The sequence below is a fragment of the Leptidea sinapis genome, chromosome 16 (genome assembly GCF_905404315.1).
Source record: "Leptidea sinapis chromosome 16, ilLepSina1.1, whole genome shotgun sequence".
NCBI classification, from domain to species: domain Eukaryota; kingdom Metazoa; phylum Arthropoda; class Insecta; order Lepidoptera; family Pieridae; genus Leptidea; species Leptidea sinapis.
In genome coordinates this window covers 7,822,321-7,848,564 of record NC_066280.1, presented here as the reverse complement: position 1 = coordinate 7,848,564, position 26,244 = coordinate 7,822,321, and positions in this window count along the sequence as shown.

Here is a 26,244-nt window from a genome sequence, read left to right as displayed (position 1 = left end):
CTGCTATTTCTCTGGGCTTCTGCAAGCCATCCACAAATACAGGTAGACTATGTTTGTGTTGCAATTTTTTTGTTGCATTCCAAAAATTTGGGAATTATTTTTCTCTTCTATATATAGCCAAAATGTCCATCTTAATCATTTCCTCATTACGAACACACCATTTCACTTTATTTTTAAATACCTTTCTACTATCCACCATTCTTTCATATATGTCGCCCGTGGACGGCCTGCCAGTCACTAACCAGCATTCATAAGCAAGCCGAGCCGCTTGATGACTTTCCTTGACATGGAGGTTCCATCCGGTTACAGGCTTCCGATTTTTATTTATAGGGCGCACATCTGAACATTTTACGGCACCTACTTGTAAAACGTTAATAATCCTATCGTAATATTCGTCTATACTTTTAAAACAGTCGTCGCTATCACTACTTACACAACTACTACACTCATTTATACAATTTACACATTCATTCATACTCACCCTCTCAAGTTCACACTTACAATATTCGTAATAACTATCTATTTGACTAACATTTCTATTCCCCCAACGTATCTTATAATTATTAGCGGGCAGTGCCCGGCTCTCGACTGATTTTACACTAAAACAGGGATCAATCTTACACTCCACGCACAATGGTAGGTGGTCTGATGTGTACACACCGTACATAACACTGACAGATACAATAGTGTCACGCGCCGCCTGAGTCGTCACGCAATGGTCCAACCACCTACGAGAACGCGTCACTGACAAATGTATGTGTGTCTGAGTATATACCTAACACGTCAATGTCCGCACATAAAAGTTCTTGCTCATCACAAAAAGTCAATAATTGATATCCAAACTTGGCACTAGGGTGGGCATTATAATCACCTAAAATATAAACTAGTGGAATGTCATTTTCCTCAATGATGGCACTCATCTGCGCCAAACAATCTGTAAATTCTGGAACGTTGTCTTGCTTATCAGTTGGTAAGTACACACTAAATACCATAAATGACTGTGCGCCATTGACCACTCGAATAGCTATCATCCTATCACTAGAGCAGTTCACAATAGAAACATTAGGAAACTTGGACTTTCTCCAGAGCAGCGCGAGTCCGCCGTAGGGCCGGCCCCTCAGGACCCCCGCAGAGAGGTCTACCGAGGACCTAGCCATGCAACTAAAATCTTTATCAATGGTATCCAACATTCCAAGGTCATGTGGCAAGAGCCAGGTCTCCTGTAGGGCGACTAGATCCGCTTCTCCACACAAATCCCGTATGTGTTGCAACGACGTCTTGATATTTTTACAATTTAACGTAATCATTTTTATCGTGATGGGTGTATTATTCATATTACTTAGTTTTAATTACGTTAGGAAAACGTTCCCTAAACTTTCTAAAAACCAAGTCTGCAGGCCAGAACTCCGTGCTTAAAAATGTGTCCAGATTCTGTTTCGCAACAATAATCTTGAAGGACCTAAAATCCAATTCTTTCCTCTGTGGTAACATCAGAACGTCAATAGCTTGTGCTCCCTTCGATTCTATGTGCTCCTTGACGTCCTCAACAGTACACGTAGTCTCCAATCTCGACAAATAGATAGCTTCGGGTAACTGTGCTACTTTTAATTTGCTAGGATCCGTTGCAGTGCCACATCTGTTGTTGTTACATAGCTGCCGCTTTTTTCTGTTATTCACAAAAACTGTGAATCCGTCGTCATCATGTTCATTCACAGCTTTGCAGCCCGTACGCATAGGGTCGACATTTATACGTTGCATTGATGTTCGATTTGCAATATCGCGATAAGACGGTGGCGATACAACCGTGTCCAGTGAGTCCGAGCGCTTGCGCCTCGGCAGGGGTGAGGTAAGTATTGCACGGGTCTTATCAGTGTTCAGTAGCTTCGTTCCGGCATTCTCGACCTTATTCCGCGATCGTACAGGTACATTTCGCGTGTCGGAAGACGGCCCGATGCGAGAACATACTTCCGTAACAATACTCGTCTTCAAATTATCCATCTCTAGTTTAGAGATTGAATCATTACGTAGGTGTTGTAGTTCTGTCTTTAGAATAAGAATATCCTTCAATAGTCGTGTCACATCCACGTGATCAAATGACACAGGTGGGAGTCGATTAAGGTCTTTCGCGACGTAGGTAGGCTGCAACTCGGGCTTGATCTCGTGAAACACCTTGAGGACGTCACGGATGTTTTTTTTCCGCTTGTCTTCACCCTTCCGTTGGATGAGTTTAAGTCCCTCACCAGCAAGAGCGTTGAAAAGATTGTTTTTACCTAATTCTACTTCCTCGTCAGTAAAATTAGAGGCGCATATTTGTACAATGCTCAGCTCGTCCATAATGTCTATTTTATTTTGACAAAATGCCAAAAATTCGTTAATAATAATAACCACTTGGTCCGTCATAATTCGGATTCTACAAAATAGATTAAACATGCTGTGTAACAATTGTAATATTGCGTTGATACCTGAAGAAACAATAAAATGTGTGGCCTGCCAGGAAACGTGTCATTACGCATGTTTTGGAATAAAAGATGCTGCCTATGAATAAAGCTAAGTGGAAATGTAATAACTGCAAATCAAAAAAAAAGGGAAGTAATTTAATAATAAGTCCTATTACAAACACCATTCCTGAGAGTAGTTTTAAGTCTATTTCAGCTCAAAACACCGATTTAAAGTCTATGCTTGCTCACTTTGACGATAGATTTAATAGTTTAAATTCTACAATTGAATCATTTAAATGTTTCTTTACTGATGAATTTCGTAAGCTTTCTGAAACAGTAAGTTCATGGTCTTCAAAAATTACTACTATGGAGTCATGCATAAATACCATCGTAGACCGTATAAATGATTTAAATAAGGAGGTCTCTAAAGTTAACAGCTATCAAATCGAATTAAATGATTTAAAGCAAAAAATTAATGAACTATCAGAAGGCACCTTAAGAAACGACCAGTGGGTTCGGCGCTCGAATATTCAGATTAACGGCATCCCACACAAAAAAAGCGAAAACTTAATTCAAATTGTTAAAAGTTTAGCGAAAAGTTTTAGTCAAAAAGTGGTTACTGCTTAAATCCAGATACGGACATAGATTTCGTGACCAGAGTGGCAATTAAGAATGACTCGGTAGAAAATAAACCCCGCCCAATTATATTAAAAATGCAGGCACGATATAAAAAGGATGACTTTCTTTCATCACTAAGGAAAATAAAAAATTTAAAAGCTTCCGACCTTGGATATGCCGGTGTTAATACTCCAATATATGCTAATGATCACCTATCAACCTATAATAAATCTCTTCTAAATGAGGCTAGACGAAGAGCAAAGCAGAAAGGCTTCATGTATTGCTGGGTCCGTAACTGTACGATCATGGTTCGGAAAACTAGCAGCTCACCGGTTATTCATATAAGTTCTAGTGAATGTTTAAAGAAAATCACATAAGTGCTACCATACTGAACTCATACATGTTTGTCTTTGCTTTGATATTAATGACTTTTAAAATTATTTATAGATATTATAGTTTTAATTGTAGTTGCTGTTTTTGCAAGCTTTATAATGTGGTTGGTTCTACGAGGGAATGTTTCTATAAGCTAGTTATTTTATTATTTATTATAAGTGCTTTAATTTATTGCTATAAAATTTTGTGGTGTATGTTTTTAAACTTATTTTGTAGAAAACTGTTTGAACAAATTTTGGATCGAATTATTACTTATGATTACTATTTATTAATGCTTCTTCTAACTTAGTATGGCTCTAACTATATTTTACCAAAACGTTAGGGGATTACGCACCAAAACAAAACAATTTTATTTGAATCTTTTGAATATGAATTATGATATAGTTTGTTTGAGCGAAACATGGTTGTCAGAAGGATTTTTCAATGAAGAATTTTTTGACTCGCGATATAGTGTATACCGAAATGATCGTGATTACAAGCGTCTAGGAGTGACTATGGGTGGGGGTACACTGATTGCTGTACGTCGTAGTTGTGTTACTGTAGACATGCGTCACTCTTACGTGCCTCCATGTTTGCCTGATGCGGACATTACTTCTCTGGACCTACTTTTGGAAAAGTATACAACCCGAAAAAAGTTAAGGGTTTTCTGCTGTTATTTTCCACAAAACACACAACAAAGTAACTCTCAAGCTACATTTTTTGAATATTTATCTGATCTAGTAATTAAATTCCCAAATGATAAATTCATTCATCAGGAGACTTCAATGTTAAGGATGCAACATGGCTGCATGTTCCCGGAGGACATATTACCATTGTAAACACTTCTTATAATAACTTAGTTAATCAGCTATTTGCATTTATGACATTTACAGGATTTAAGCAGTATAATAATATTTACAACAATAATAATAGACTATTAGATCTTGTTTTATCTAATACTGTTTGTGTGGTCAATAGAACAAAACCATTAGCATTGCCAGAAGACGGTCATCATCCATCCTTAGTGGTGAAGGTTGAGAGTGAAAAAAATAACATGTACTTACGAGCACCGACTCGTGTTGTTCGTTGTTATCACAACGCCGACTACAATGCAGTTAATGATGAATTATCAAAAAATTTACTGGGTTGAAGAGCTCTCATCAGAAGATATAACATGTGCCGTAGGAAAATTTTATTTTATACTTAACCATATTATAGATCGAATTGTCCCTACAAAACTAGTGGCATGAAAATGATAAGTTTCCGTCGTGGTACTCTAGATCTTTAATAAAGTTAATTAAGAAAAAACTGAAAGCTCATAAAAAATGGAACATATACGGAAGATCTAGTGATTATGATAGGTTCTCGGAATTACGCCGTGAAACAAAACGTTTAGAAGCAGAATGCTATGATTTATTTATTAATAAGGCCGAAAATAATATTTATAAAAATTCTAAAAAATTCTGGGCATTTGTAAAATCTAAGCGAAGTAGTAATTGCATTCCAGACTGTATGTACTATGATGATGATACTGGATCAGACGGTCAAATGATAGCTAATATGTTTAACACATTCTTTAGCTCCGTTTTTACAGCCGATTCTAATACTAGATTTAGCCATGATAACTTACCATTAAGCTATACTCAAACTTTTGCGAGAACAATAGACATTACACGTGAAAAGGTAGAAAAGTACTTGTTAAAACTTGACCCAACCAAAGGAAGTGGTCCCGATCATTTACACCCAATTTTACTGAAGGCATGTAGTAGACAAATTTCAATACCTTTAGATATACTCTTTAGGAAATCATTACATTCAGGTAGTTTACCATCAATATGGAAAATGTCTTTAATTGTTCCCATTTTTAAAAGTGGTGACAGACATAATATTAAAAACTATCGTGGGATTTCAAAGATATCGGTCATCCCAAAATTATTTGAAAAAATTATCTATGACACTTTATTTCCTTTATTACGACCACTAATTATTCCACAGCAACATGGATTTGTAAATAAACGCTCGACGGAAACTAACCTTTGCGAATTTCTAGATGAACTAATGGATGCCTTAAACAATGGATTCCAGGTAGACACAATTTATACCGACTATTCAAAGGCGTTCGATAAAATTTCGCATGCTCGACTATTATTTAAACTTGAGCGTATCGGTATTCAAGGAGATCTTCTAAGATGGCTGGAGTCGTATCTCCTTAACAGAACACAAGCGGTAGCTGTTAAAGGATTTATTTCTAGTTTTGTCCCTATTACATCGGGCGTTCCTCAGGGCTCTCACCTTGGCCCATTGTTATTTAACATATTTATTAATGATGTTTTGCAATCTTTTCAAAATTCTAATATTTTACTTTATGCGGATGACACCAAAATATTTAAAATAATAAAAGAAAAACAGGACTGTGTTGACCTACAAAGCGATTTAATTGAGTTAGGAAACTATTGTTCCGCCAATGACTTATACCTCAATGTTGACAAATGCTGTATGATAACATTTTCGAGGAAAAAAATGCCAATTTTCTTCAAATATAAAATAAACAATAAACCCCTTAAAAGGGTGTCAGAAATAAAAGACCTTGGGGTAACGCTAGATTCGGCTCTCTTATTTGAAAATCATATAGACAATATGAGAGCAAAAGCTTATAAAATGCTTGGTTTTATATTCAGACAGGGAAATGATTTCAAAAATATTCATACTTTTAATCTTTTATATAATGCTTATGTCAGACCATATTTAGAATATGCCTCGACTGCTTGGAACCCACGTTATACAAAATATATAGATGCTATAGAGAGTGTACAAAATAAATTTATTAAAAGATTAAATTATAAGTTTCAAAATTGTAATACTCCTAAATTTAATTACCTATCTTTACAACAGCGTAGAGAATACAGAGATCAAGTTTTCCTTTTCAAAATATTACATGACTTAATTGATTCCAATCGTATTTTAAGTAACATTAAACTTAACTGTCCAAAACATTATACACGTTCTATAGATACATTCTTTATCCCTGTTCGTAGAACTAATTATACTAGCAATTGTTTTATTATAAGAGCATGCAACACTTATAATAATAATTATAGTCACTTAGACATTTTTCATAGCAGCTATCCAACTTTTACTAAAAAAATTAAAGAATATCTTAAACATTCTTAAAATATGTCCAACCGATAAATTTGATAAATTTTGTTTCATTTGTATTTTTGTGTACTTTTTTCGCCTTATGTTTAATTGTATATAAAATCGTTATATTTTGTATTATATTCACTCCTACTTTGTTTATATTTAAGTGGAAACTTTATTGGCTTGTGTAATATAAATTATGTGTTACAATGTGTATATAACTTAGGCTGTTTGTTTTCCAATAAATAAATAATTCACGCGGAATTACGTAATTACCAATAATTACTTAATCACTGCGAAACAATTACCCGTTACCCACACATGTGCACGCGCATTGTGTCGCGAGCGACGACTGGTTAAGATTTAAGAAAAAACTTGTAGTTCAAAATGGTAGCACTTAAGTAATTGCAAGTTTGCCGGACCCACAGTTATTTAGTAGTACATAAAACCTTCATCCGTCGCTTTTCATCGAGCTTCATTTAAATAAGTTACCAAATATCGTATGGTGCCCACATTTGCATTCACTGTTGCTAACCTTTATAGTTGGTCCCTTTTATTTACATATGTAATGCAGAGTTGCACTAATAAATTCAGCTACCCACCTTTCCTTAAACAGGTAATTAATATTATAACTAACGACCCGCCCGGTCTTCGCACGGTCCCGACAGTAGAACGACAGTGTTCGTATAGAGTATGTGGATTATATTTAAATGAAACACACTGTGCAATGACAGTACTTGAAGTAATATGTACACAGTACACTAACATAATTCTCTTCATATCAATTTCTTTACTTTTGCGGTGAATACACTTGACTGAATTCAGTCATCTAAATTCAGAAGCAAATTTAGAAAGACATTAGAAGCTTCTCATCACACTGTCCTAAATTTAGTTACTGAATTAGTCACCACTTAAAGCGAGACGAATTCGGACGTGTCGTATAAGAACGAAGATTGCTCCAGTGTTGTCCAGGCACCAAAAAATTGGCCTTTACTTAGCCCTGGCCGTTGGCTCAATTAAAAAAAATAATGAAAATCATGGGTGAAAGTTAGCAAACATTACAAATAGAATAGGTGTTTTAAAAGCAGCAGACTTCAGAAATTGTCTAGGAATGGATTCGAGATTGTTTGATATATAAATAAATCTTCTGACACTGTTTATTCAAAAGCATGATACTATCTCTACTAGAAACTACTACTTTTACGAGACAGTGCAAAAGAAAAAATGGTCGAAACACTAAGATCTCTTGCAATAGGAAATTCATATCAAGATTTAAATTTAATTTCTTTAATATCCCAAGCCCTGCTGACAAAAACTATCTCTGAAACTTGTTAAGGCTATTACTTTTATTCAGGAATATAAAACTTAGATACATACTCCACGCCACTCCAGACTGAAATCAGTAAGTAAATGCTATTACACTTTCCTAAATGCGTTTCTAATTAGGCTTCTAAATGATTCAGTCATTCAGAAACCAAGATTAAGATCAAATGGCAGGGTTGGTTCCGTGAATTCCGTGATGTAAAACCGAGCGAAGCGAGCATCTGACTTGAGTCATACACGGACAGGTTAGGTGGAATAGAACTCATTCGTGGTTTTTTTCTCATAATACAGTCTTCTACTTGGCTTTTAGAGAAACTTTTATCTGTTTTGAGGTTAGGTTAATTAATTTGATTTTCAAGAGACTGGTGCGTTACCTTTTCATGGGAGTGGGGGAGTGAGCCAGGGGACAGAGGACATCTCCCCCCCTCCACCTGCGACACGATACTAAATTCTTACCAAATTATGTGTAAGTCATACTAAATAAACCTTATAAATACCAAAAAAAAACCTGATAAAACCGTGTTGTTATTGTAACATTCTCCGAGATTTGATCAAATCACTGTTTTTATCATATCTCTGCGACAATTATACGTCTACTGTGATACGAGTGAAATTTTTTGGTTAAATAGTTTTAGTATTAATAAAGATATTAGTATCAAAACTCAGATAAGACTGGTTTTCCAATCTTCCTGTATTAAGTAGAAATCTGGACAACTTTGGACCGAGAAAGGAAAATGATTGATGCTTTCGAGATGTGGTGTTGGTGATAAAACGCACCAATGCATCAATTCTAAACCATCTTCGAATAAAAAGTCGCTTGTCCACTGTGCGCAGACACGTATTCTTTCATATTTTGGCTACACAGTGCGCAGAGGCAACGAAAGTTTCGAGATATTAATCGTGTTTGGAAATACAGAAGGAAAAACCTCCCAGTGTCGTTCTTCCACAAGATGGACTTAATTAAAAAATCGTCATTCGAATTCTCCAATGTTCTGGACAGAAGCTGGTCAAGGCAGATCATCCGCTCAAGATGCCCACGCTGCTTATGCTCCTTGAGCTGACCATAATTCCCAGACATGAGGGACCGACCCCAGAGAGAGAGACAGACAGATTAAGTTATATTATTGTTTTGTTCTACGATTTAATTAATTAATTTCTTAATCTATACGACCAGTTATCCGCTTTGCTACCATGTGCTAGAAAAGCAATTTTTTGAACATTCTCAAATGATGATGGCATTTGATTTGCTAATTATAATTTTACGAAATCAAAACAAACTGAAATGCATATCAATGAGAGCTTCTTTCAAAACTGTTCCAGATAAATGGATCTTACTTTAACGAAGTTTCTTTCAGACGCTTTTTTCTCTAAGCTCGTGAAATTACTAAAGTTATGAAAGAAACGATAACTAATTCGTTTGCTAGAACGAGCTTTTAAATGGCTTAAGATTGTTTGAGAATTATGTGGATATTAAAGTATACGAAAATAATACAATTCATAATTCTGTCATTAAAAATATTAAATACTTAATGCTCAATTAGGTTTTATATTTTAAACTGGAATAAGATTTCAATAGAATTGAAAAATTAACTCATTATTGAAGTAGATTTATTTAGTTTTATTTAAAGTTGATTATCCAATTTCGTATTGGAATTTTGATTCCAAAGCTGCCTCGCTCTGGTTGCCATATTACGGATTAGATGGACGCAATTTCTTAAAAAGTGGAGCAAGATATATTAGTTGTTGCGACATAAATGGAGTGAACTCAATACCTAGGAATTGAGCACAAAACTATTTTGACTTATTTGAAAAATAAAGGTACCTACACAAAAATTCGATATATGGGTGCCACACTTCAAGAAGATCGCCCACTGACCGACCATGGCGAAGTCGTGCTGTCTGTCATTTTACAGTTTACAGTACAAACTATGTCTAGTGTTGGGACCAAATACTATGTAATATTACACGATAAAGTGCCTGTTCATAATAAATAAATAAACATATTATAAAATGTGAAGAAAAATTTTCCTGAACCTATTAAATTATCTACATTAGTGTATACTTGTGACTTGACATAGATGTGACACTGAATTTCTTAACTCGTTTAGTCCCTTAAATGCCACTAATAGAAAAAAACATGGGTTCAATTCATATGTGAAAAAAGTAAAACCTTCAAAAATTATGAAGAATTTTATAATAAATTTGATGAAAAAACTCTATAAACGTATACAAAACACCACCTTTGTTATGATGCCTTTTCTCAAGCTTTATTTCAAACTCATATCCAACGCTGAGGCCGAAGCAAACCCCCAATTTGCCTTGGTAAACAAGAGTGGAGTACGAAGTAGAGCCCAAAGAGAACCATGAACACCAACGAATTACAACAATAACGGGTCAGCACTTGTATAACTATTTTAAGATGCATTGTGCATGAACCTCTAAACTGCATATGACGTCCTGGTACGTGTTGCTAGGATGGCACATGATTTCAACCGCTATGAATGACATTACTATCACCGCTACCATATTTATGTTCTCCTGGTGTCTATGTAGTAATACGTCGTGCGCATGACCTCAGAATATATTAAAGTATGCTCGAATCATACGTCATAAGACAATTTTTCTTAAAGTATGATCGCCTGGTACCAAAACTGTATAACCATGCAGGTCTCTCTCGGGAAAACGTCGACCAGTGCCGGGAGAAACTTGTGTCTTCTATCGAGTCCTCTCTCGAGAAGGTCGCGGAATGGGGTAAGTTGAACCTTGTCCAATTTAACCCCCAGAAGACTCAAGTTTGCGCGTTTACCACTAAAAAAACCCCATTTGCCGTATCACCGCTCTTCGAGAACACTTCCCTTAAAGCCTCGCCTAGTATCGGAATACTGGGTCTCGAAATCTCGAGCAATTGCCAATTCCGTGGCCATCTGGAGGGCAAAGCCAAACTGGCTTCAAAGAAACTGGGCGTCATAAATAGAGCACGGCAATACTTCAAGCCGGCCCACATTCTAGCGCTCTACAAAGCGCAGGTCCGGCCTCACATGGAGTATTGCTGTCATCTCTGGTCTGGCGCACCCCAGTTTCAGCTCGATCCATTTGACCGCGTGCAACGCAGAGCAGCTCGAATTGTCGGGAACCCAGTACTCTGTGAACGGCTGGATCATTTGGCGTTGCGTAAAGACGTCGCTTCATTGTGTGTTTTCTACCGCATCTATCACGGGGAGTGTTCCGAAGAGCTGTTCAACCTGATTCCTGCCGCCGAATTCCACCTTCGCACGACACGCCACAAGTTAGGATTTCATCCCCACCATCTGGATGTGTGGCGGTCCTCCACAGTGAGGTTTTCAAGGAGCTTTCTTCCTCGTACCACGAAGCTGTGGAATGAGCTTCCGAGTGCGGTGTTTCCGGGACGATACGACATGGGTACCTTCAAGAAAAGCGCGTACACCTTCCTTAAAGGCCGGCAACGCTCTTGTGATTCCTCTGGTGTTGCAGGAGAGTGTGGGCGGCGGTGATCACTTAACACCAGGTGACCCGTACGCTCGTTTGTCCTCCTATTAAATAAAAAAAAAAAAAAAAAAAACGGTTATTACATTTAACTGAATTTAGTCGTCTAAATTTAGTCGTGACTTAGACAAGTGTAATCGCATTCAGCAACCTAACTTCCTAAAGTCAGAAGTAAGGATATTATAAATATTTGTTAATTTTTATTAACTATTATATTATATTTTATCATTTTCTTTCGCATGTGAGGAAGAGATTCGGCCCAGAGATTATTAGAGAGTGGAACTTTTGAGTTCCAATCCAAAGAGTGATAAGGTTTGCCTTATTCACAGTGTATAATGCTCCGAAATCTGTGAAAAGTCTCGATCATCTTCGTTATATGCATTAAGTCAAGTCTACAAAACTTAATAAACCTGTGCAGCTTTCTAATATTCCACCAACAAGTGCAGCTGCTCATCAACATTTCAACCGTGTATATTATCAAGTTCAAACTTGGTTAGGGCATGATTTGGATCCCCAGGTATGGGGTTGGGCAATGCGAAACGATTTTATGGAGCCTATCATGACAATTTTACCACATGCTCCAGAAGATTTGCTATATACAATTTTCTGCAACTGCAAGAGTGGTTGTGGTTCGCGATGCGGATGCAGGAAAGCGGGCTTGCAATGCTCTTTAGCTTGTGGCCAATGTAATGGACAAGCTTGTCTCAATGCTCTACCATATCAGAGCGACATTAACGAAGATGGAACCTTTGACCCCGAAATCATGGAAGAACTTGAGACAAATGTCGTTGAAGACGATAATGAAGACCAGTTTGAAATTTACCCGCAGCCAGAAGATGACGATGAAGAGGAAGAAGATGATTAAAATTATAAATTGTATTTTTTGTACCCTTTATTCCATTTTTTTACTTTCAATAAAAATAAATGTATTGAATGATATTTTTTAATAAAAAGATTAATTCATAATTTATTTGTTTTTTTTTTCATCATGTAAGAAGTTATTAATATTTATTATGTTAAAATTCAAATATAGTTCCTATATTTTCATTAACAATTCTGCAATTACATGGGCAGGTAAGTGTTTTTAAATAAACTAATCTATATATATAAAAATTAATTGCTGTTCGTTAGTCTCGCTAAAACTCGAGAACGGCTGGACCGATTTGGCTAATTTTGGTCTTGAATTATTTGTGGAATTCCAGGGAAGGTTTAAAAGGTGAATAAATATGAAAATTCTCGGAATTAAATGAAAAGTACAATTTTGTTTTTCCTTTGATGTGTCCCCCGTCGTTCAGAAATCAAATTGATAGAATAGTTGCAAATGAATAACTAATTAGAATTTTTATATTCTAAGTTTCTCAGGAGGTTAAAAATAAACTTAAACTTAATTTTAGCTAACTATAGTTGGTAGATTAACTACAGTAACTATCTATCTATCAGAATATTTTTATGTAGATGGAGAAATCTTAGGCCGTAATCTATTTCTCATATACCCCAAAAATTTAACTTATTTTTTTTTCTTATTACTTTTTACGGCAATACAACGTTTGCTGGGTCAGCTAGTACTGAATAAAAAGTGGATAGGTTAGGAAAAAGAAGAAGAATAAGAATAATTAGAATAAAATATAATATAATAGTTAATATAAAATTGACAAATCAATCAATCAATAATCATTGATTTATCGATAGTTCATTAGCGCGCATTTATTATTATTATATATAGCGCGTTTTCGACCGGAGGCACCGGTTGACCTGAAGTGATGCTGTGACCGCGCGCTCTCCGCCCTCTATCTCGAAAACGGTTCACAGTATAAAAAAATTTTTAAACAAAATTTGTAGAGAATTTTGTATTCTACAATATTGATGAAAATACAAATGGCAAAACCCATAGGAAATGAGATATTTCCAAAAAAAGCGTAAAAAACCGCCTTTTGTGACCTTTGACCTTGAAATTTAATAGTTGCTTACACCCTACCATAATATGTAGGTTTTGAGACAACTTTAGGGTTGCAATATACAAGTATTTACAGACTTACAGCTGGGTATCTCGAATTCCGAGGTGAACTTACTATTACGAATGGACTATTATAAAATTTGATTGGAGTTAATTTGATGAATTTAAAAAGCTCTACCGAATACCTCTTAGATTCATTAATTTTGCTTTAAATGAAAATTTTATAAATAATTAGTTCCAGTGTCAGTCGCGTAATAATTAAATTAGTATCTGAATATTGGAAATGTGGAATATATGTTTCGATTTACTTTCGTATTTAAAAACAAAACTGTTATTTTCGAACATATGATTTCCGACGTAACTGTATATGAAAATATAGTTTTAGTATCTTTACAATTGAGTGTTAATTTGACGTAATATCCTAAATTTTTTCTCTCCTATTTTTAACACTTATTTAAAAAAAGTTCTATTACAAATCTGTGTCCTTCTTTTGTGTAGCATTCAACAATCTTTAGACATTGCATAAATCTTAGGTAAAGATAATGCTTTTCAAAGCATAATGTCAAACCTTCTATACGAGCAGCCTGTTGGTCAGATATACTCAAAGAACGCTTAGTGCCTTTTGCGTTCAGTACAACAATGGTTTCAGGTTGATGTTGGGGCTGCCCCGCTTGTCCCCGCAGTGCTTCGGCAATGTTCGCGGATGCGAAGGTGGACGGCTTCCATGCCATCCAACGCAAAAGAACCGCGTCATTGCTGAAGAGGTTGCGGGGTAGCCCTAACATCATTCTGCAAACCATTGCTAGTTTTTATAATGCGCCCATTATAAAGGCGTTTATTTAGTTATACTAACACAATTTAGGACATTTAACTAACATTAATTATGGATTTTTTTTCTGAATTAAATTATTATTATTATATTTAAACACGAGTCGAAGCTTATCTATGGATTGTTTAACGGATATATTATATTTATAAAGAATATGATAGATAGATTACAGCTAACAAAAATTACGTTCCGTTACTTTAATTGTTCCTGTTTAACAAAGTTCTAGTTACAAAAAAATAAACTACATTTTAGTCGTCGTTATTGTTAGCTGACTGACGTTATAGTTCGGTCACTAAACACTTAAACAAAACACGTGTCTAAGCCATGGTTAAATTATTTTATTGTAATAAGACACTACAAGTTTCAGTGTTCAAGTTTGTATATAATATGACCTCATAAAACTATAAACATTCACGTTATCATTATAAATATCGAAATATCAACTAGGCCATACGAAGTGTCAAACAACGGATGTTCCCTCGGCAGTTTTGTGACAAGCGGAAAATTTGTTTGAAATGTATCGCTGCTCTGTTTCCTATAACGCTTATATTTTACTGACTCACTCAGATGTGAACAACACGAGTGTTCATTAAAATTATATGTTTTTGTCTGCAATTATTGAAAATTAAACACATGTAGGTTAAGATATTTATTCTCATAAAGAATTATAACAATTCACTCCGATGAGCACTTAAAATTTAACTAATACACAATAATATATCAGTAAGTAACTAAGTGCTGATCAAAGTTTTTTTAATTTATCTACATTTTGCAGATTTCTGTCATAGTATAGGGAGTAGATGTCTTTTGTGCCAATGATACCTTCTATCGTATCTAATTATACCTGATATAGAGTACTTCCGAAACACGCGTAAATTTGAAACCAAAAATGTATTTTTTTTTGTTAGTCAACTTTGTAATAGTATTAATATTTCCAGTATGTTTTGGCTATAGATTACATTTTAACTAGTTTTGTATTGAAGATGTAATATTTAATGAATTTTTTGTATTTATGAATTTAGTTCGACACTTTGATTGTTTTATTTTATGAAAATAAAACAAGACGTTCAGCTGATGGTAACTCATACGCCTTGTCCATTACAATGTAGTGCCGCTCAGGAGTCTTGAAAACCCCAAAATTCTGAGCGGCACTATAACTGCGCTCGTCACTTTGAGACATAAAATGTTAAGTCTCATTTGCCCAGTAATTCCACAATAATGCTGACACATTATAGCTTCACGGCAGGAATAGACGCCGTTGTGGTACTCATAATTTAGCCGGCATCCAGGCAAAGGAGCCTCCTCCTGGTTTCTTAGGAAGATTTAAGATTTCTTTAAGAAAAAGATTTAAAATTTCTTAGAAGTTGTTTATTATTGTGTACATGAGTGTTTAGTCAAATGTGCAGTAGGAATCTTAGTAGTGAATTGTGCGGAGAGAGGAGATACTTAAAGAGAGAGTAAATAATCGAAAATTCATTGGATCGATTATTGTCATTCATCATAAGGATATATAACAGTGTTGCCACAGTAATGTTATCATACAGTATTCTAACTCAGCCCTCTCAGAGTAGACACATGTGTTTACTGTGGCCCTGTTCTTGGAATTCATGCGTAAGGCGGCGTGTTGCCGCGTGATACGTAAACACCAATGGGACTGTCCGCCTGGAGTGTTTTAATTTTAAGGCGACACTAAATGCCTGCGACCTTGAGCGATATGAGTTCACGGCTGCCGGCCCGCCATCTATGTAACAAAGCCAATATTTTCAAAATTCTTGGGTGGAAAACAGTTTATATGCTTACAATCCTCGTTATTCACTACTAATCTGAATAAATGAATAAATGATACACAAAAAAGTACAAGCTATAAGAATAACTTTTCTGAGAGAAGTACCAAAAAAATGCGTCACGCCATGCCAAAAATCTTGTTTAACTTCAAAGAAAAGTGGTAGTTCAAAAAGGCTCGGCAGTGTTAACTATAACCAATAGCAAGCATTAGCAACGCACAAATAAGACTTAAGAATATGTTTAACAGGATTAAGTAGTGTTCATAGGTCCAAATGCTATACTTTCACCACAAAACTTGTCTAAAAACACCATGTTTGCGTGTTTTCTGCTTACTCTTCGCCTTAACTACTTACTTGAGTTTCTTTCTAGTTTTGTGATTGTAAGTATTATATTAAAAAAATACCGTACAAGTGCGAATCGGACTCGCCGACCGAGAATTCCGTACATGTTATTAGGTTACATATTATACTTATAAAAAAGGGAAAAGTTTTTCTTCGAAGTAAAACTTCTTTGAGAAATTTTCATGAGGGTAACATTTTTCCGGATGAAACTCAATAAAGTGACACGAAAACGTGAGACATTGTTTTCCAAGAATAGGGAAAAAGGGATTGAGACCGATTGAGAGACAGTAAGAAAGAGCGAACGTAGCATAAAACACATAGCACCACTAGTAAGCAGAACATCTTCCCTACTAGCGTTGTATCATGAAGGTTTACCGCCCGGTCGCTAATAAGTAGGACATCTTACCTACAAGAGTCGAACCTCGCAAGTTTTTGCACGGACGTGAGTAAGCAGAACATATAACAGCAGAAAAAATAGAATATAATAGAACATAGAACTAGATAAAAGAAAATACATTTTTGAAAAAGAGTCGATATAGCTGTATTTTTATATATATATACATTTTAGTTACTTGCATAATATAAAGTTTCATACAGGTTGGGCTTTAAATTCTTACACTTTTTATTATGAAAAAGGGACGAGACGAGCAGGACGTTCAGCTGATGGTAATTGATACGCCCTACCCATTACAATGCAGTGCCGTTCAGGATTCTTGAAACACCCGAAATTTCTGAGTGACACTACAATTGCGCTCGTCACCTTAAGACATAAGATGTAAAGTCTCATTTGCCCAGTAATTTCACTAGCTACGGCGCCCTTTAGACTGAAACACAGTAATAGGCGCCGTTGTGGTACCCATAATCTAGCTGGATTCCTGTGCAAAGCAGCCTCCCACTGGTATGAAACTATAAATAAAGATTTTGTATTTTTTGATTGATCGCGCAAACTTAATTCTTTTACCAAACAAAAAGTTTATACGCTAAAGTTGCAGAAATTGACTAAATTTAAATTTCGCATGACGGGGACCCCTCAGATGAAATTGTAGTTAGATATTTTTTCTTAGCCTTTGAAAGTAAATTGTAGACATTATTCTTCATAAGTCTGAGACGTTCTATAAGATTTTATATACCGGTTATAAAGAGGTTTTACTTTTCAAAACGATAATAAATTATAATGCTAAAACTTACTTGCATAAGTATTTTTTTATGACAACAAGGGAGGAGACGAGCAGGACGTTCAACTGATGGTAATTGATATGCCCTGCCCATTACAATGCAGTGCCGCTCAAGATTCTTGAAAACCCAATAATTCTTAGCGGCACTACAACTGCGCTCGTCACCTTGAGACAAAAGATGTTAAGTCTCATTTGCCCAGTTATTTTTACTAGCTACGGCGCCCTTCAGAACGAAAAACAATAATGCTCACACATTACTGTTTCAGAAATAGGCGCCGTTGTGGTACCCACAATCTAGCCGGCATCCTGTGCAAAGGAGCCTTCCACTGGTAAAATAATACTCATAAAACACCACACCATAAGAAAACATCATAATCTTCAAATACGTTGATCCACCGAAGCTGTCTCTATTTGGTTTTATTGCCGTTTCTTTACATAAAGCTCAAATAAATCATATTTATTGCTTTTAGCGAAGAGGCTTAATACTTTTCTCGATTTCGTGAAATTTGCGATACGTCCTTAGGCTGTGAGTGGAATATTACATGTGCTACAGGTTAATATAAGGATAATATATAATATGATGGTTCTTACTATATTAGAAGACCTGAAAATTCATTACAATTTTCATATATTAATCTATTGGCATAATGTTTGTCGCTTCATTGTGTGTCTTCTACCGCCATTATCACGGGAAGAGCTGTTTCATCTGATTCATTCCGCGAAATTCCACCTTCGCACGACACGCCGCAAGTTAGGATATCATCCACTATATTTAACGTCTACTATATCCACATTATATCCACATTATATAAATAATTGTAAATCTCTGACATTTGCATGCTTTGTATAGAGCTGAATAGCAAACTGTAAACATTTGTATTATACCATCTTGTAATGAAATCTATTCAATGCAAATAAAGTTTATCTTATCTTATCTTATCTTATCCCCATCTTCTGGATGTGTGGCGGTCCTCCACAGTGCGGTTTTCAAGAAGCTTTCTTCCACGTACTACAAAGCTGTGGAATGAGCTTCCTTGGGCGGTGTTTCCAGAACGATACGACATAGGTAACTTCAAAAAAGCGCGTACACCTTCCTTAAAGGCTGGCAACGCTCGTCTGGTGTTGCAAAGAATGTGGGCAGCGGTGATCACTTAACACCAGGTGAACCATACGCTCGAATGTCCTCCTTATAAAAAAATCACTTTAGGTTAAAAGTTTAAAATATTGCATTGGATTTTTTCATAGAAGCAGTACACATTAAAATATTATCTTATTGTATTTGTAATAGCCTATAATAAATTTCAAGATATTATTGTTGTTATTATTGTTTCTTAATGTATAAAAATGTAAGAAATAAGTTTTTTTATAATCATAAGGTTACAAAAATATAGTTAATAAACTGCTTTTGAATATTTTTTGCAATTTTCTTTTCAAAGTCTCTTGTATGTATGACAACCAGAGAGTTAAACAAGACGTACAAGATTTATCAACGATACGTCACTCGAACGGTCGTGGTCACGGGTTCGAGTCCCGCATCGTTCATAAACTTTGTTTTCAATTTTAATTTGTGTAATGAATCCCAGAAGTGAGGGTAATTACTTTAAAAAAATAACAAAATTGCTTAAAATTAATATGTTTATTCAAAGCAGAGTCTGAGAATTCTAAGGTTATCACTTTGTATTGTACTTGTCATGTATTTGTCGCCTAGTGGCACAGTAGTTACGAAGTCTTGTGAAACTGTTGTACAGTTTGGTTGGACGAGGTGCCTTAATCGGTTAATCTGAAACAATAAGTTGTATTAAGCTTCGTTAGTTAATATATTGTTTGTAACTCAATCACAGCTCTCTTGGCTGTACTTAATTTGTTTTGCGCCTAAATAGTTATTTGTTGTCTACGGAGTTGTATTCCAAATTAGCAGTGGTTTACTGATATTAGCACTTCTATGATAATAAATTAGTTATTATGCTTCATTTTTGGATCTAACTGGTTCAATTATTTGAAATTTAACATTTGTGTTTTTGTCAGGTAGCACTTAATAATGTAAGCCCCATTGCAGTAGATATTCTTCATCATTTCTTAGACAGATTAAAGTACAATTACAAACACTTAATAACATTTTATTATTCCTGGCATTTGAGAAAAAGTAAAATAATTCGCCGTAATGTCCAGTGGTACATTCACAATAACTATCTAATACAAATCATAGTACAGCGGCTCATAAATGGAGCATGGCGATTCTTTAAGCCAGTCCACATTCTAGAACTGTACAAAGGACAGATCTGTGCTATCTGATATATAAAGAATTGCTTTTATCTGGTCAGGTTTATTCTAGTATTATTTCACTCAGTTCATTTGACTGAGTACCATGGATAACCACTCGATTTGTCAGCGATCCGATCCAGTGATTCCTGTGGAGTTGCTAGAAAAAATTAATTTAAAAGAAAGATATATCTAAATCATATTATCATTTTTCATTGCTTGGAATAATCCGCGTTTTGACTCCTATCCATTTCTATTTGTCTCAGCAAACAGTTTTTGTTTTAATTTTTAAATATCTTCGTTTAATTCTTCTATTAATTTGGATATTTACTTTTTATGTAGGACTGCATACAAATCATCACATATTTCATAAAGGAAGTGGTGATATGCTCAATTTTTCGTTCAATCTTTTGCATTGCATTATAAAAAAAATTAAAATGTTACTTAATATCAGGTCATTCGTGCTCTTTTTTATGAAGTAAATATATAGTGTAATTAATCATCTCACTGTGCCCTGTGCTTCCTCGGAGCATAAAATGAATAGAGAGGTCCCAGGCCCATGTAAGAGGCGACCATGGGTAATCACCAGTGGGAGGCATCTTTGCACAGGATTCCGACTAGATCATGAAGCAGTAATGTGTATGCATTAACGTGTTTTGGTCTGTAGGACACCGTGACTATTGAAGTTACTGGGCAAATGAGACTTAACATCTTATCATCTCAAGGTGACGAGCGCAATTGTGGTGCCGCTCAGGACTTTTAGGTTTAGTGGCACTGCGCAGGGCGAATCCATCATCGTCATCTGAACGGCCCACTCGTCTCGTCTCTTATTCTCATAAAAAAAAAAAACAGTTTTAATAAGATATACTTGATTACGGATTATGGAATGCGAGCCATTCCGGAATACAGACCTCAACTGCACGTCACACATCAGCAAAAAATTTGTATCCTGCTGCACTTGAAATAACGTGTGAAAGAATAAGGAAGCTTATATAAGTAAGTGCAATCGTTAGCAAGTGTTGCAAAGATAACTTGAAGCTCTAATTAAGTAGGGCAGTTGAAAGCATTGAGAGCTTACAGGGTAACTTAAGAGCAATGGGGTAAGTGTTGGAAGAATATGTAAGCTCTAAGAATCCGGAAAATAAAATCATCAATACAAAGCCCATTATTTTTTCAATTAAACATTTTTTTGTTTTCCATTTGTCATAGAAAATATTTTTTTTTTTTAAAAAAAACAACCGTCTTCAAAAACACTATTCCAAAACAATAGATATAATATGCACTTAAAAGTATAAAAATAATTGCGTATTTTTATACAATCTAATTCTAGTTACGATTATTGTAATTTTTTAAACGGCAGCATTCAGAGACATATTATAATAATGTAAAATATACGAAGAGGGATAATAATCTCCCGATCTTTTATCGTAAGAACTATCTTATACATATTATAAGATTCACATGTAGAACGTTTAATATTCTGTTCACACTCTTATAATGTATCGAAAACTTTACGCATGCGAGATAGGAATTAGCCCTCTGTGGAAAAAGCAATAAATTTGATTATTTGAACTTCGGTTAGAGATTGAGATAACTTCGGTGGATCAGCGCATTTGTTGCAAATTGCGAAATTTTCTTACGGTCATGTTATTTTATTATGTAGGTTTGGCGAATGGGTTAACTGACGTAGATACGGCGCGACTAGTATACTTTAGTTATTTTCATAGTATTATGTCCTGTGGTATATTGTTATGGGGCAGTGCGGCCAATATTAATACCATATTTGTGCTGCAGAAGAGAGCTATTCGCGCTATTTATAACCTAGGTCCTAAAGAATCATTAAGAGATAATTTAAAGAAATAAACATTTTGACTGTTGCTTCTCAATATATTCTTGATAATATTCTATATGTTCATAAGCACATTGAGAAATTTGGTAGAAACTGTGACGTTCATAATGTTAACACAAGGAACAAACATAAACTTCTAATGCCTACAAATCGGTTAAGTCGAGTTAGTAAGTCTTTTATTGAGCTTAGGCTCTTAAATTATAAATGTTTATTGTACGATATCAAATTAAATAATCCATATTTTTATATAAAAAAAGCCCGCTGAGTTTCTTACGCCCGTTCTTCACTCAAGTCCTGAGGCAGTATATTTTGAATGTGTGATAGTTATTGACGTTCAATAAGTGATTTTGAATCCTATTTTGAATAAAAATATTTGTATTTGAGTTTCACCATACACTTATATATTCTAAGAATAACCAACGAATTACAATAAATTTGAGTTATGATGTATGTTTTTATGAGTTATGTTGAATATTAGCCTTGGAATTTTAATTTAAAAATCATATTGAAGAGTATAACCTCGTATAAACACGGTTTTTTGTATTTATTGGCTTAAATCTTACAAAAAAATAGCTTCAATGATTTAGTTTGGAAAAATCGAATAAAAATATCTTATAATAATTCATCTGAGGCATCCGTCTCGCGAATTTATAGTTAATTCAATTCATTATCGACCATTTTTGTGGTAAAAGATTTAAGTTCTCTAGGTCAATCAATGTCAATTTATAAATTTTGCAAAGTTTCAGAGTTTTAAGGCTAAACTGGAAGTAATTTACTCTAGGTACGAGTAACTACAATATTGAATGTTATTAAAATGACATTTTTTTTAGGTATTTATTTATTTTTACCAGTGGGAAGGTCTTTTGTGGCTAGATTACCACAATGGCTCTTTCTACCGCGAAGTAAGAATGTGTGAACATAATTATTGTGTTTTAATATGAAGGGCGCCGTAGCTAGTGAAATAACCCAGTTATGAAATGAGACTTAACATGTTATGTCTCAAGGTGACGAGCGCAATTGTAGTGTCGCTCAGAATTTATAGGATTTCTCAAGATTCCTGAGTGGCACAGGGTGGTCATTTTAATTGGCAAGGCGTATCAATTACCATCACCTGAACGTCTTGCTCGTCTCGTCCCTTACTGTCATAAAAAAAGGTAAATCAACTCTTAATCATTTAGATTTTCTTCTGTCTGTTTGTAGTCAATAATATTCATAAACCATAATAATAGACAACTGAAATTTTGACAGTTAGTGGGTTATATGGCCGTGGTAAATAATAAAAAAGTAAATTGAAGACTTTAAATATAGTAACTGATATTGATTTGTCATTATATGCTCTAGCAAGTGATTAATTATCCAAAATATTAAGGAGCAAATGCCAAACGTGGCTGACTGTTTATGACTTGTCAATTAAAATCAGTTACGGTAACAATTTAATCGCTTTCCATTTCTATCTTTCTGTGTATCCGTTAGATATATGTTCTCTACAAAAACCAGTCCTGTACAAAAGTATGTATGAATTACCTATTTTTATATCTTGTACAATGGTAAGGAACCCAGATTCTCATTTGACCACTTTTTAACAAGTTATAATTATATCTTCTTAACATATAAAATTCTCGTGTCATGGTGTTAAACATTGAACTCCTCCGAAACGGCTTCATTCTCTTCTTCATTCATGAAATTTTGAGTGCATATTGGGTAGGTCTGAGAATCGGACAACATCTATTTTTCATCCCTCTAAATGTTAAGGGTGGTCGAACACGATTTTTTTTTAATATATATATAATAAAATTTGTTTGATTATGAGTCAGCATTAAAAAAAACATACACCTTCAAATTTTCACCCATCTACGATCAACAGTTACTTTTGTATCGCGATTTTAATATCGGCAATACAACGTTTGCTGGGTCAGCTAGTATTATATAATAAAGAGTCATTCGGCCGATTAGTCTAAGTAATTATAGTGCTGGGGCGTAAATGGTCCATATTTTTTTGTATTAAAAAAAAAGTTTGCATCTACTTATGTATGCACGCAAGATTTTATACTTCTTTGACCTAACAAAGCAAAAATCCTTAAAATTATTTATTTCTTAAACGTAGAATACGTTTGTAGAGCACGAGAAATACAAGGTAAACGTTTGTAGAAAGCACAATATTGTAAAAATCTTGCAACGATGGCTTTGCAATAAGCAATTGGCAATTATTAAACAACGAATACGACTGTATAGGCTTGAACCCTTTGCCTATCGTAATAATGGACAAAGAAACCAAAAAAAAAAAACGAATGTCGCAAACGACAGAAAATTTTAGGAAACAACTTCACCCTGTTACTTTTATGTTACAAAATTTCACTCTCATCATGTTTTCATAACGCGCCTAAAGAAGTATAACTTCAAAAAATGTATTTTAGAAGTAAAGGAAATTACTTAACAATAACATTGTGTTAAGAATTGCATTAATTGTTCAGTTATGTCAGTACACTTGGCAGTGATTTTGTGTCTTATAGAGTTGTAATTACTTTCTAGACAGCTTTGTATTGAAACCTTTGATCAAAATCGGAATGTAAGGATTAACTGCAATATTCTGAGGGGAATTGCCAGTTTACTGTTTGTGACAATTTCGATTGCCGAAGTGGACTGCACTGAAGTCATTTGATGTGAACCACTATAAATCCCTACTATTATTATAAATGTTATTTTTTATTATGTATTTATTCAGAAACAAACGGTTGTACAAATCTTTTAACAATTTATACTTAACAATACTTAAAAACCTATAGTTTCCTTTAAACACAATGAACTAATAAAAAAATTCGATATTTGACATAAAAATGAAATATACTTATGTATAAAGAGATAGAGGATATTATAAAGATACAAATAGATTATAGCATTAAATTAACAAATCAAGAACGAGTTTATCTTAAACATTTTTTTAAGGTCGACAATTTATCAAAGAAAATATCTGTGTCAACTAGATTTTCATTATCATTAAAGTGTTTACAAGCTCGCTTAATAAAAGAATTTGCAGCGTAAAGTGTTCTACTACGTGGTATAAAAAACAAATCTATACTAATACTAATACTAATACTAATATAATATATATAATATATAATAATATTATAAAGCTGCAGTGTTTGTTTGTTTGTTTGAACGCGCTAATCTCTGGTACTACTGGTCCGATTTGAATGATTCTTTCAGTGTTGAGTAGTCCATTTATCGAGGAAGGCTATAGGCTGTGTTTTTTTCGAAATTAGGGATCCGTAATAAAATTGCTATTTTGTAACACAAGGTGTAAAATCGGAAACCTATTTTTGCGTGCGCTGCAAAAACTATTGACAATAGAACAAAATGATGTACAGGCTATAATATAGGCAATATTTTATTACTTTTAAAACTATCGCGTGAATTATACTTTATATGGCAAAACAACGTTTGCCGGGTCAGCTAGTTTTTTATACGACTTCGACGCTCACCCCTGCGAGGTACTCTAAAATGTATCCGTTTTATAGCTATTAACAATTTTGTATAAAAGAACGGATTCAACACAATTACGGCGGGATTCCAATGGCTGAAACTTAATAAATGTGAATGTAAGTTTGTTTGTTTCAGTTTTACGCCGGAGATACTGAACCGTAACTGATGAAATTTGGTACAGCGATAGACTTGAGCTTGGCAAAAGACATAGGCTATACATTTTATCTCGGAAATCCATGGTTCCCGCGGGATTTGTGAAAAACTGAAATCCATGTCGATGAGCTATAACAATACCAATAGTAGGTATAATGCCATAAAAATCTTGCCTGAAATAAGATTCATAAAATATTTTTGGGAACGGGAGCGAAAACGGGACCCGTAACTGGAATAGGACATGAGATTAGCTTCAATTCCAAACTTGCTTATTATTTTCAAAAAACCCTTTACCTATGCGGACGTCGCTGGCATCAGCTAGTCGGTAATATATCTAAAATCTATCCCAGTATAACGCCTTGTATTACTTGTGAAACTTGTAGTATTCTAAATATGTGAAAAAAATAATTTAAAACAAATGTAGAAAATGCCTGAACAGTGGCTGGTACTTTATTATAAAAGTGTATATATACATTTACCCTTAAAGCTATTATGTATCTTATGAAGCCTCCTAGAATAAGTTACAAGCAACCCTTATTTCTAGTGTTATAATAATGCAAATCACTAATTAGAGCAAAAAGGTGACGATTTGAGGATTTAAGTGAACTTCATCTTATTTTTATTTCTTAGAACTTTGCGCACCAATAGGAATGCAGTGAGCAGCTTATAGGCATGAAGATTGTTTGCTTTTTTACTTTTCCACTCCTCCACTTTTATCTGTCATTATCTATCATCTTCTGTCTACAGCCACGATTCGTATATGTACATACTTTATTGAGTCTTTGAAAGTCTATACTCTATGGCCTAAAAAAGCATTTTTTAACGTACTGTAATGCAATTTTTTGCGCCAAAGAAGCATAGTTGTTTTGGTGCCACAGACAACTAAATCTAGGTTAGGTATGGTAGGTTCATAGAAATATTAGGTAATACGTATTATTTGTTTAATTTTTGTTTTATTTAAAGTTACCTTGTTGTAGAAAAAATATAATATGCGACACGTTGTATAACCAGGTCATAAAACGCTCG